This window comes from Rousettus aegyptiacus, unplaced genomic scaffold (genome assembly GCF_014176215.1).
Source record: "Rousettus aegyptiacus isolate mRouAeg1 unplaced genomic scaffold, mRouAeg1.p scaffold_m13_p_8, whole genome shotgun sequence".
Lineage (NCBI taxonomy): Eukaryota > Metazoa > Chordata > Mammalia > Chiroptera > Pteropodidae > Rousettus > Rousettus aegyptiacus.
This window is the reverse complement of record NW_023416311.1, coordinates 1827826-1840755: the sequence shown is the minus strand read 5'-3', so window position 1 is coordinate 1840755 and position 12930 is coordinate 1827826.

Here is a 12930-nt window from a genome sequence, read left to right as displayed (position 1 = left end):
AAAATTAATGACCCTGGGACTATTTATCCCAAAAACAAGATTCCTGGCTTTTAAAAAGGAAGTGGAAGATTGCTTATCTGTTGACTTGTATTTATTGTGTCATAGGTAAGACATGAAGGACACCTGAGACCACCTGCTGTGGCTCAAATTCTGCCTCCTCCTCTGTGCTTCTCAGTTGTCCTGTCTATCTGCATATCTCTGAGATCTATTAAGTTGGGGGGATGTTGAGCAGCGTATGGGGTACGCTTTCACGTGTGCGCGTGTGTTTGTACCACACAGAACATTCTTACAAGAGTGTAAAAGAGATTACTGTAGCGGTCGCCTCTAAGGGGGAACCGGGGAAGGGGGCGGTGTCTAGAATAGAAGAGGTGACTTTTCCTTGGATACCATTTTGTTTTATTGGCTATTTTGCAGCACATGTTAATTACCACTTTAATTTTTAAAGTAGTGTTTCAAATGTTTGGGGACCAGCCAAAATTATTTTAAATGCTTTTTTCTAATTATAAAAATAATACATTCTGGAAAAAAATATTAAAAACATCATTTAAAAAAAGAAATGAAAGGCACCTGTGATTCCATCATGCAGATGTAACCGTTGGTAACATTTTGGTGGAGATTCTACTATTTGTTCCAAAGTACATATACCTTTTTTTCACCAAATGCTACTGCTTTATATTTTATGTATATACATATATATGTATGTTTTGTATTTTATATATATATATATATATATATATATATACATATATATGCATGTAACCATATACTGGGCACAGTTTCTCACATCATTAAAATAGACTTCTGTTTACAAGAGCCATTAGGGATTTAATTAGACCCTCAGTGTTGGACATTGGGTTGTTCTGGATTTCTTTAACCGTTATAAATAATACCGCAATACACCTCTGTGTATGCATCTCAGACTATCTCCTTAATGAAAAGTCTTTGATGCGGAATTGCCGGGCGAATGGCCAGCTGTGTCTCTTTCGACCCTCATTAACAGACAGAAAATGTAGATGCTACAGTCAGGAAAGAGGCGAGGTGTGAGATAGTATGGCTCACTTTGGCACATACACTTGTGGGTGTGTGCGCATGTGTATCCGCATGCACACTCGGCGCACTTGCCATGCACTCGCACGTATCTATAAGGATACGAAAGATTGAGACAATACCGCGACGCTGAAATCTCTTTCTCGGGTTAGCGGGCTCGGGGTAATGTGTTTTCCTCTTTTCGCTTTTCTGTTCTAAAATGTCCACTGGAATAGACAGTGTGGATACCCCCTGGGGCCCGCTCCAGGACGGAGGCACTCCTACCCCCCTTCTGGGGCGTGTTGGCCGTCGACACCTGTCAGCTGGGACACTTGCCAGGATTTGTCCCCTGCAGACAGAGTGGCCTCGTCAGGGTCACCCACAAACCTCCTGGGACATCCACAGCCTGCAACTGGTCCATGGTGGCCCACGAAGGCCCGGCTGGCCTTTCTCCAGCTGCGTCACAGCCCAGAGCCCCCTCTGCTCAGGGCTGCTTTTCAGGTAAGTGCCTAAGATGTACACTTATTCATTTGGCAACGAGGAAAACTTTTAATTAAAAAAAAAAAAGTCCCTATAAAATGTCCCCACTTTTTTGTTCTCGATCTTCCACTATGAAAAATCGTCTGCTCTCCAAAGTGACCAGTCCTGTGATATCTGTTCCCCAAGTCACGCAGGGAAAGGCATCGAAGGCAATTAATCAATTAGTCTTGTTGTCTTCCAATAAATCCCCTCCCGGGGGCGCCTGTCCCTGACCAGCTGACACTTCCATAACCCACTGGCCACCTTAAGTGTCTTATGTGACTTATTGCCCTAAACTTGGCGGTTTTAATCTCATCTATTAAGCCAGCAGGCTCAGTAATTCCCCGGATGCATTTTATTGATTTTGTAAATGAGACGTCCCCACCTCGGGCACAGTGACCAGGAGAGACGTGTTTGTCTGTGAAATTGGCTGGACACAGACCGTTGCCTGTGATGATAACCCGTGATTCACGGGGCCACGCAGACAAGCCCCGTTCACTAAGCAGATTAAAACATAACAGAACAGAAAAGATCCCATTACCAGGAATACTGGCAAAGGGCAGCAGGATGTTTGTGATAAAAGATGGAAAACAAACTAATTTCTGATCTGAGAGGAAGCCCAACACAGCACTTTGCTCCTGCCCCGGAGTGCCAGACAGGGACTGCGGGGCTGCTGAGAGCTGGGTCTCGGGGAGCTGGGCGGGCCTGGCTCCTCCACGCCTCTCTGCCTCCTGGGGCCGGAGCAGCTTAAGAGAGGTGCAGTGACCATTTTAAACTGCTTCAGAGGACACTCTTCTGGGTCTGTCCCTCCCACTGAGGAGGAAACCAAGTGAAATCCGAGTGGGCTGGCACCCGCCTCCTGCTCCGACTCCATCCTTTGTCCCTCTGCTCTTCCCACCGTGCTCGGGCCGCCCGCCTTCCGGCGGCTGCTCCAGCGACACGAGCACCTTCTGGCCCCAGGACCTTCGCACTCGCTGCTCCTGCTGCCGGGCATGCTCTCCCACCAGACGCCTCCCAGCCTGGGCGCCACTCAGGTCTCTGCACAGACGTCACCTCCTCCAAGCACCTAGCCCGGTCACTCAATGTGAAATGCGCCCTCCCTGCCCCCACCCACCCCCGCTCCCCCATATTCTCATCTCGGTTCTTACTGTGAATGGACAGCATGCTGTTTACTACGCGGTGTTTATTTTAAGCCTCGCTGCTCCAGGGAACAGCGATTTTTGTCTGTGTTCTTCACTGTTGTATTCCCAGCGCTTAGGACAGAGAGTGCTTGGGTGTTTGCTGAACGAATGAATTATGTATGCTACCTCCTCTGCTTTTATCTTCATCTCGATAGCCGAATTTACTCACACATTTACTCAACAGGTGTTCGTTGAGGACCTACAACAAGCCAAGCCTTGGGCTGAGTGCTGGCGCTCGCTCAGAGAGGATTCTGTTCCCTGCTGCACCGTCTAGATTTGAGAAGACATCAAGAGAGAGAGCGCTACACATATACTACTGGGTCTGTGTCTCAGGAGAGCTCTGATACAACCACACGCTGGCTGTGCCTCGGTTTCCTTGTCTACAAGATGACAATCATCATTGGGGGGGTGACAATCATCTACACGAAGTCGGCGATTACGGTTATTTTATCATTACAACGTGAGGACGTACAGGGGGCACTGCAAGTTCAAGGTCTCCAGCGCTGCTCGGCCCTCAGCACGCAAGGCGGCCCTTGCCGGGCCCGGTCACCTGCCTCTCCGGGCCCCTCGGCAGCCAGTGCGCTTCCGCTTGCCAGCCAAGTCAGCCCAGCCCCCTGGGACGAGCCCTGCCTGCCCTTCAGAGACGAGCGGTGGCTTTCGGGCACGCATTTGATAATTAATTTTGTTTCATCCACTCGTGCTTTTGACCTTGTGCCCGCCCCCCCTCGGGGATGTTCTTTCCACATGGGCTTCTCGGTCTGAGGCTCAAGCCTCTCTCTCTCCAACAACTTCTTCCATTTTAGCCAAGAACCATGCCTGGGGCCTGCCGTCTGACTGTTAACGGCTCACCACCCCCCCCCCAGGACCCAGAGTCCTCTCTCGTCCCCCACCAGACTGCCGCAAAAAAGGCTCAGTCCCTGGCACCTCCCGTCCTTACCAGCTCAAGAAAGGAGTGAGCCTTGCAGGTGGCTGGGGGAAGAATATTCCAGACAGGGGTGGAAGAGCACAGGCCCTGAGCTGGGAGCGGGCATGGACTGGTTGAGGAACACTGAGGGGGGTGTGGGACAGAGCGAGCACAGGACGAGAGAGAGAGAGAGAGAGAGAGATTGAGATCGGCTGGCATCAGGGGAGAAGGAAGCCGTGGTCCAGGTGGGGAGTGGAGGTTTGGAGCAGAGGAGGGACAGCCTCTGACTTACGCTGAAAAGAGGCCCTTTCACAGAGAAGCATGAGCAGGAAAAGGGGCCCTCGTGATAATCGGGGAAGCGAAGATGGGCTCACCCAGCATGGCCGCAGCGGAGGCAGTGGGAGATGCCATCGAACTCTGGGTGTGCTTGGACAGCAGAGCTGAGAGAATGTGCTGGTGCTTCCAAGAAAAAGAGGCACGAAGGAGGCCCCCAGAACTCTGTCCTTCATCACCTGCCAGTCGCTCCTCCCACGGCCACCTGACCTCCTCCCACGATCGCCACAGGCTTCACGCTTACAAGGGCCCCAAGTGTAAAATTTTGGCCTAAACATGTTCCCCAAATTGCAATGGTAAGTACGTATAATAAGATAATTATAGCAGGAAGGTGGGAGAGAGAAGGGAAGTGGTGACAAGGGAATCGAATGCCTATCCATCAGCGCTGGCACTCGACAGACTGTGTCTACAGTGCATGAACCAAGAAGGAGACGTTTTGCATGTTATTTACGGAAATAAGACTAGGAGAAATAGTTAAAAGAGTTAAAATTGGTCGCCACTGAGAAACAAGGCATGACCGTGGGAAGGGGCAGAGCGAGAACACTGTTCTTCATTAAAAGCTATTTTGTACTGTCTGGGTTTTTTTTCCTCTTTAGTTGCTTTTCCTTTCTCTTTTCAAAATAATGAGCATGTCTTAGCTTTCATTAAAATTTAAGAGGCACTTCTTCCATCCTAGTAAATCTCCAGCACGAGACTTGACCTGTCCTCTCGTGTTCAACAGGAAGAAGTAACCAGGTTAATTTCTTTATTTGTTCAGGTTTTTTATTAAAAGACAAAACAAAACAAAACCTCCTTTTATTGGCATTATAATGTTGATCTCACTATAAATTTTTTAAAGAGCCACAGCAAAGCAGAAATGCTTTAGCTCCCAAATGACGCCGCTTGTAAACACCGTTTATAAGCCTGTTTCCTGTACCATATTTCGAATGAAACGGCTTCGTATTTCAGGTCAAGGGGGCTGCTGGCGAGTCGTGGGTTTTCTGTGACATAGATCACGGCGCGTCTGTGTGTGCTGGGAGCCCTGGCAGCGAGCTAACTGGCACCGTTTCCAAGGATTAAGCCTCCTGCTGACTATGCATGTGGCAACCAAGCCAGTCTGGGCCACCTTTGTTGCCCAAAGTCCGAGGTGTGGGCTCAATGGCTTCTGCCGCTTGGACCCGAAATCCTCCTGCATCGCGTCCTACAATTCCTGTGTCCCCCATCGTGAACTCCCCATCTACCCCCCGCTCACTCCAGGTCCTTGCCCCCCTGGACAGCAGCAGCTTCTGGCCACAGGCCTCCACCGATGCGGCTTCCTCTGCCTGGCGACCCAGACCTTGAGGGGTCAGGAATTGCCCTTTGCACCGCTGAGCCTCGTACTGCCGCGCCCTGCCCGAGCTTTCTTGTAAACCTCTGCGATGGGCACCGACCCGCCCCGTCCCTGCCAGCCGCCTGCTGACAGGGCACCTCGATTCCCCCTCTGTGCCGCCCTAGGTCCCATCGCATTCACTGCAGGCGCCGTGCCAAGCAGGGGACATAGGATCATGGGCGAGGTGCCAATGCACGGTCTTGCGGGGAACGCGGGCAGCTACACGGGAATTGGCACTGGGGTCACGGGGCCTTTGACGACAGAAGACTGCAGCGCGGTGGGAGGGTATCTAAATAAGAAGGACGAAACGGGGGAGCAGGGAGAGTCGAAAGGAAGCGACGTTTTAGCTGAGACCTCAACTCTATGCGGGAGCTCATGAGGTGAGGGCCTGGAGGGAGGAGGAAGCGTGTCCCCTGCCGAGAGGACAGCCTGTGCAGGGGTCCAGGATGGCTGTCCAGAGAGCGGGTGGTGAGCGGAGTGGTGCAGGGATGGGCGGGGGACAGCAGAGGACAGAGGTCCGCAAGGCCAGCTGGCCGCAGGCCTTGTGAGCCTGCTTGGGGCGCTTGGACTTTATCCTAAAGCAACAGGGAGCTGTGGACGGATTTTAGGCGGGGAGCGACGTGATCAAAACACCGCTTTCTCATCATTCCTTGAGGGTTTTCTGGAATCGCCACATGAAAATGGGAAACAAAGATGACAAATGTGGAGATGTTAGAGTCGTGAAGCCTCGCGGAACGTCGGCTGACGTGTTTCACGCTTTCCCTGACACCCTCGGGGGCATCACGTTTGCCAGGATTCTTAACCCCAAATTAACGTGCAGAAGTTCTAACGGCAATTTTACTAACTTTTAAAATTTAGTTACAACGTGAATTAGAGTTACCATAACAAAAACTCAGAGGAGAAGGATCTCGGAGTCAACAGAGAGAGCCACCACGTTCCCCGCGCGCAGACCCGCCGGCGGCTGCGTGTGACGCACGGCGCAGACGGCTGCTCCCGCGCCAAGGTCGCTGTCGTTCTCCGTGTGATTAGCATGTCGTTTGAAACCCTCACCTTGGCCATGCCACTGTTGAATCGTATTTATTCTGTGAATTTTTTATTCCTCAAGAAAGGATTCTCAACACGGAAACCCCAGAAAAGAAGAAAAGCATGAAACGCGAGCCGCCAGGCAGCCGCCGGCGCTTCTGTGCACGCCCTTCCAGCCCTCAGTGCGCCATTCACGCGTTCGTGTCTACTGAAAACTCTTTTTTTTCTGGAAGGGAAAGAAAAGTGCAGCTTCTTAGAAATCCGTGTGTACCTATCGCCGTGTCACCTGCTTTTCATTTAGCAACATGCCGAGGACGACTTCACCCATGTGACAGCCACTTCTTCGCAGGGCTGGAAGCCCCGTGGGCATCTGCCGTCCCCCGCCCACCTTCATTTTGTTGAAAGTCGGGCTTATAAACCTCTCACCTTCTGACTTACCCACACGGCTCCCCCTAGTTCTGAGGCCTGAAATAGGGAGGGAAAAAATGTCCCTTTGCTTCAAGTGGCACCTTCAGGACTCGCATGGGTACTGGGCTTGCTCAGCCCTGCCGCTGCCATGGTTCCCTATGACTCTCCTGGGGACCTAGACTGCACCCCTCCCTGGAAGAATCAATCTCCCCCGCCACCCCATATGTCCACTGAGGTTCGTGCCTTTCTCAACCCTACATTTACTGCAGTGTACAAAAGTTAGCTTTCTCTATTTCTTTAGTTATCACTATTAAAAACTTTTTTTCTTGACAACCTGCTATATGCCACCTCTAAAATTACTGTGTGGGTTGATGTAAAAGTAATCAAGCTATGGCTCGACACTCGCATAGCATACAGACCCGTGAAGGACACAGGGAAGGGCAGACAGACGTCGCGCTGGGTGATGAGCGTTTCATTAAGTACTACATAGGGGGGGGGGGCATGATGGCGGGACGCAGGGTTGGGAGTGGGGGTACAGGCGCACTCACAGAGAGCTTCCTGGAAGAAGGGGCATTTAAAATACCTCTTTCTACCTGTGAAAGTCAGAGGTCTGTCTCTATCGCTCTATTGGGGACAGTGACGGGGACTCTCCAGAGTCACCGACGACTCCATCATTGCCTGTTTTCAACCTGGTGGCCTCTCTTTAGCCTTCATTCTACAAGACCCGCCTGCAGGAGTGGACGCCGCCCACGGCCACCACTTCACGCGTTCATTCGCTTGCTGACCGTCCGCTGAGAACACTGGCTCGGTGCCTGTGATGGGGCGCGATGCGGGGCCCTCACCCTTCGCGGCCCCGCCCCTCCTGATCCCAGGCGGCTGACGGTCCCAGCACAAGCTCCCCGGTGAAGCCATTCGCTCTGCCTCCCCAGCCACCTCGGTTTCTCCAATGACATCGACAAGTCCCTGAGCACTCATGAATCCCTCTGCGAATCTAAGTTTTCTCCCAGTCCCCACACTTTCAGCTTCATACAGGAAAAGAAAAAAAATGATTGGGTCTCTACGGGGTGCCAAGCACAGCGATGATCACTGTACCCAGAAGGGCGGACCAGGTACGTCCTTCCCCGAGTGCGAGGTTAAACGTGAGCGTCTTCAGAGGTGCGGAGCACGCACAAGAACGCGGGTGGCGTGTTCATTCTGGAACACGCGACCCCTGATCTCCGACCAGGCTCGGGCGCCAACCCTGCGTGAGTGACGCTTCCACACAGACCCTCTGCGGTCGAACAGTCCACAGTCTACATGACCAGACACGGCGGCTTCTGCTGGCCTCCCCGCCAGGCTGAGGGAGCGACAGGCTGGCCCTGACATCGCCCCCAGGGCCCTCCCGGTGGGCCCCGCTGCTAAGTGCATCGTCCGGGCACTGACCACAGACTCACTTAGCAGCCTGAAGAGCCAGTGTCCTCCCAGTTAACGGCGGGCAACTGAAGCCCAAGGCTGCAGGCCCCGCGTCCTCCTCCCTCCTCGGTGAGGGTTTCAAGTCCCTGCAAATCACTGAGGATGAAGACTGTCTTTCCTTCACGGTCCACACCCCAGGTGCAAACCTGGGCTGGATCACTTATGTCTCATGTGACCTGCGGACATATTTTGAACTTAGCTGCCAACAAGTTCCATGTGAAAATCCAGATGTTCAGTCTCTTTTGAAAAAACTGGAAATCAGGGCGGCCCTGAGCCCCACGTTCCACGTTCCGCGGGGCGACAGCCAGCTGGTGGTGAGCTTAGCCGGCCTCGGAGGGGGCCCTGCTGTCCATTCTCGTCACCCTGCCCCCGCCTACCGCCTCCCCCGTCACCTGCCTGACCCTGTAGTCACTTATATTCGTTTTGACGTAAAGAATTTTTTTCACCCAGAAATGATCTACTAATTATCTTATCGACTGGCAGAGTCTACTAATTTATTGAATTTCCCGGGATAACAAGCTTCAGCTACATCATAAAAAATAGAAGCCTGCGACAGAATGGATTCCAGGAGCCTTTTTCTCAGCGCCCACAAACAGCCAATTAGCCCGAGGAAGTACCCGCCCCTCCCTGGCTCGCAAGAGCCACCCAGCCATCCCTGATCTACCTTGAAATGAGCTCTCAGAGATCCCCCAGAGCAGTGTAATTACCCGCCTCTCCCAGGCAGGGTCCCCTGCTGAGGGACAGGCCATTTTAAATTAACCCTTTGTCACCTGAACAGATGTCGATGAAAGACGAGCTCAGTTCATAACTGAGCTCCCGGAAAGACCTTCAGACCTAAACAAGATGCAGCGTTTTCTCTAAAAAGGGTGGCAGACGTTTAAAAACATAAATACGCAGCCAGAACAGAGCAGGCGCTTTTGATAGGGGCAAATGGGCACGCCCTTCAGGAAAGGCTATGTAGAGCTGTGTTTCCAGAGAAATGTGTTTATGTCCCCACATCACAGGCTTCTAGAGCCTTCTCTCACCGGTGGCTCACAGAGGAGGCAGACGGGGTGTGACAGCCCTCGTGGAACCTCTGCCCAGGGCTGTGTGGACAAGACAAAGGAAAGAGGTTCCTTGAGGCCCGATTGGGGGCGCCCCTTCCCAGAGAGGTGCTGTGCTGGGGGAGGGATGAGGAGAACCTACTAGAGAGAACCTCCCCCACCTGTGTCCCCTCAGTCACAGGATGTGGGCTCCGGGCACAAGCAGGCCAGGAGGCTGGGTTTCTGGCCCCGTCCTCGAGACTTGGGGAGGCCCCGGGCTGGCCTGCAGGACAGGCCTTCTTGGGCTCCGACCAACCTGGCGGGCTCGTCCTGTAGTTTCCACCAGGGGCGGGCGCCCTCCCACGCCCTGTGAAGAAGAGGCAGACCGAGCGGCCCAAACCAGCGTCTGATTTCTGCCATCTGTCCCCACATGCCAGGACAAACCACCCACATCAGTAGCTGGTTTCACACAGGAAAAACAAAGACAAAAACACCACTCCACCCTCAGGTGAACTGGGGGAGCATCTCCCAGGTTCTGGGAACAACTGTCCCCCACACCTATGTTACACACACGGCAGGCCCTAGGTATGCTGTGGAGACGCCCTGGTCCTTGTTGCTAGTGCCTGTGACAGCGTCCCCTGCAGGTCTCCATTATCCCTACGCCACCCTGTGACACACACACACACGCTCTGGATCCCTAAATTTAGCCATGAACTGGTGCCTTTTGGTTTTCTTCCCCTTTTCTCTGTAAGTGGGGACCTGAATGTCCCTTTCTGCAGCCAGAGGATGTTAATTTACAAGCAAGCAATAAGAAGAAAGAGGAGGAAGGGGAGAGGGAAAGAAGCGAAAGAGAAAAACATTGTGCGAAACGTCCGATCTGTGATCTCAACGAGATCCTAGAAGTCGCTGTAACCTATGAACCGGGGATGAGCGGTCACGAGGCGAAATCGGCGCTGGACGCGGAGGGGCTGGCCATCTGGAGGGCAAGCACCGCGCTAAATTAGAGGCTGCTTTGGAGCCGGCACATAAATAATGAGGCCGCACGGACGACACAGTCAGCGACGCGGAAGATAAACCTGGGAAGACTCACTCCCTTCTTCCCCTAAACCCAGCGGAAATGGTCAAAGGGGTAAACGCCAGGAGAGAAAACCAAAACAAAAAGTAGAAATCACGAAAGGAGCAGAGGCACTACGGGATAACGGAAGAAAATGCTTGGATCTCGGTACAGACGATAGCATTTAAATGGAGACTAGACTGTAGGCAAATAAGGCCCATGGACGGAAATACTGTGGCGAACAATTTTGTTAATTCTCATAAACATATAAACATCCAGGGGAAATATCACGTTGGCTTCAGGCTTGAGCTCTGTGACACGAAATGGCAGAAAATACTGGCACGTCATTTACAGAGCACTAATGTAGAGGGTTCTGTACCCAGCCAGGTTGTCGTCTGGGGAGAAGTCTCCGGAAAGACGCTCTCCAATGCGCAAAGACCCGTGCTGAATGAATGAAAGATGAAATGGCGGCCAGAGGGAAACGCTCCAGAGCGCGGAGACAGCGGCCGGCGGGGAGCGGCCGTGTCTCCCGATGCCAGGTCAACAGAATAGAGATGATAACGTTAAAATACTGTTTCAGTTGTGATGCAAGAGTGATTATCACCCCCTCAATTTTTTTTTAATAATGAAAAACATAATGGAGTTAAATCCACAAAGTCTGGGGCAGGAAAAATTCAAAAATAAAATTTCTCCATCTCCACACACAAAAAAGAAAGGAACACCCTACAATTCTTGTTGACTGAATTTCTTGGGGGCCGGCCCCACCCTGAGGCTACCTGGGGGCCCCACCCTGTCACCTCATTAGCATAAACTCTGGTGGGTCAGATCTACAGAGGCGCCTATGAAGAGCAAATGACTGTTCTATGGCTCAGGGAATCCCATTTTAGGAGCTCGGTGCCAGCAACCAAGGACAAAGACCAAACATACTTGTTACAGCACACCTGTACAAACTAAGTACTTTTAACATACGTATTACGTATCCTCAGGCATTTCCCGCCTCCAACATTATAGCTCTTCCTTGGGATCAATACGCCCCACCAGGGCAGTCGCGATGTAAGACACGGTCACTGCTCCCCCAGGCAACAGGACCTCAGCATCCAGCGGCCTTGTCCCAGTTGTCTCCACCTTCCCAGGCCGAAAATCAGATCCTGGATTCCTTTCTACTGGTTTTCTTTTTTAGCTAAAATTCGCTGAGCCCCAGTGCAGGGCCAGCCACTTGCCCGGCTTACGATCTCATCTTCGCGACAACCCGAAAGTTAGACACTATTATTAATCTCCGCCTTCAAGCTGGGGAAACTAAAGCCCCGAGGGGCCAGGTGACCCGGCGAGCGTCACGCAGCTGGTAACGGCGGAGGGGAGCTCAAAGTCAGTCATCTGCTCCATCGGCGGCGGCAGCACGCCTGCCGTCCAGCCCTCCCCGCGTCGCGTCTGCGGACGCACCTCTCCACCTGTCAAAAGCCCCCTCCACCCGCTCAGCAAGGTGCACATAGCACCCCTACACATAATGCTCGAGGAAGCCTAATACTGTCTGCTGTCCGAGCTGCACTGGCTTCCGCTGACGCCCCAACAGGTCGTGGTTCACGTGTTTGTCGTATGCCCGTTTGGAAGGGGAGGCCCTTCTACTGAGAGTGCCCCCGATTCTGAGCCTCGTGATCTTGGGCCAAGGGTGAGTTCCAAACAAGACCTGGTGTGAAGTTGGGGTTGGAGGTAGCCTGGCAGCAGGCTGCGGGCACAGGTGTATGCACACTGGGAACACGTATGGGGGTACGGGCTGGGTGGCACGCTGAGGCCGACGGGGCCACTGAGGCAGGGATGACGGGGTGCTGTGAGTGGTACAGGGCATATCTTCTCACTGTGAGCTCCTTCAGGGGCCTCGTCATTTACTTGTCACCAAACAGGAGGCCGTTCCTATAACTCAGCTGCACCCCTCTGTGATAGCGGCCACCAGAAGCGGAGCGTTCACCAAGCAACACGGTCACCCTGAAGTCCCCTCACACAGGACAAGGCCCTCAGGCCTCAGAATTAAAGCAACGTTATTTTTTGTGCGTGTTCTTGGCCCCACCTGGGCACTGCGTGACAGGGGCTCGGAGTGGCACCCTCCACGGATGACTCAAGCTCTCGGTTTCAGTCTGTTCTAACTTCTGCCGTGACAGTCGCGTTTTCGAGCCTTGTCATCCTTCGGAGCCATTAAGTCAGCAGGCACAGTCGTCTGGCACCGAGACGCAGCTCCGGCTGCACAGGGTTTAGCAGACGATCCATAAAAGGCGCCTCTCTCCACTTTACACCCGCCCACCTCCCACCCCCGCAGCTGTGTGCACACAAAGTGGGGGGAAAACGGTACTGCACCCCAAAAATAAATAAATAAAAAGGACGCCTTCTGGGCCCTGAAGGCAGTACAGACACTCTGCAAAGGCGCGCGGTTATTCTTAGGGTCTGAATTCGGAGGAGGCAGGTGACGCTCCAGCCTGTATGCTCTGGCGTCCGGCCGCCTGGGTCCGCGTCCCAGCCACGCCCCGTCCAAGCCACGGGATCTCGAGAAGGTGCCGGACTCCTGGAGCCGCGGCGTCTTCACCTGTGACGTGAGCGATAGCGACAGTCCCTACCTCCGTAAAATTTCAACTAAACGAGACGATGCGTGGAGCGTGCCTGGCTTAGGGTAA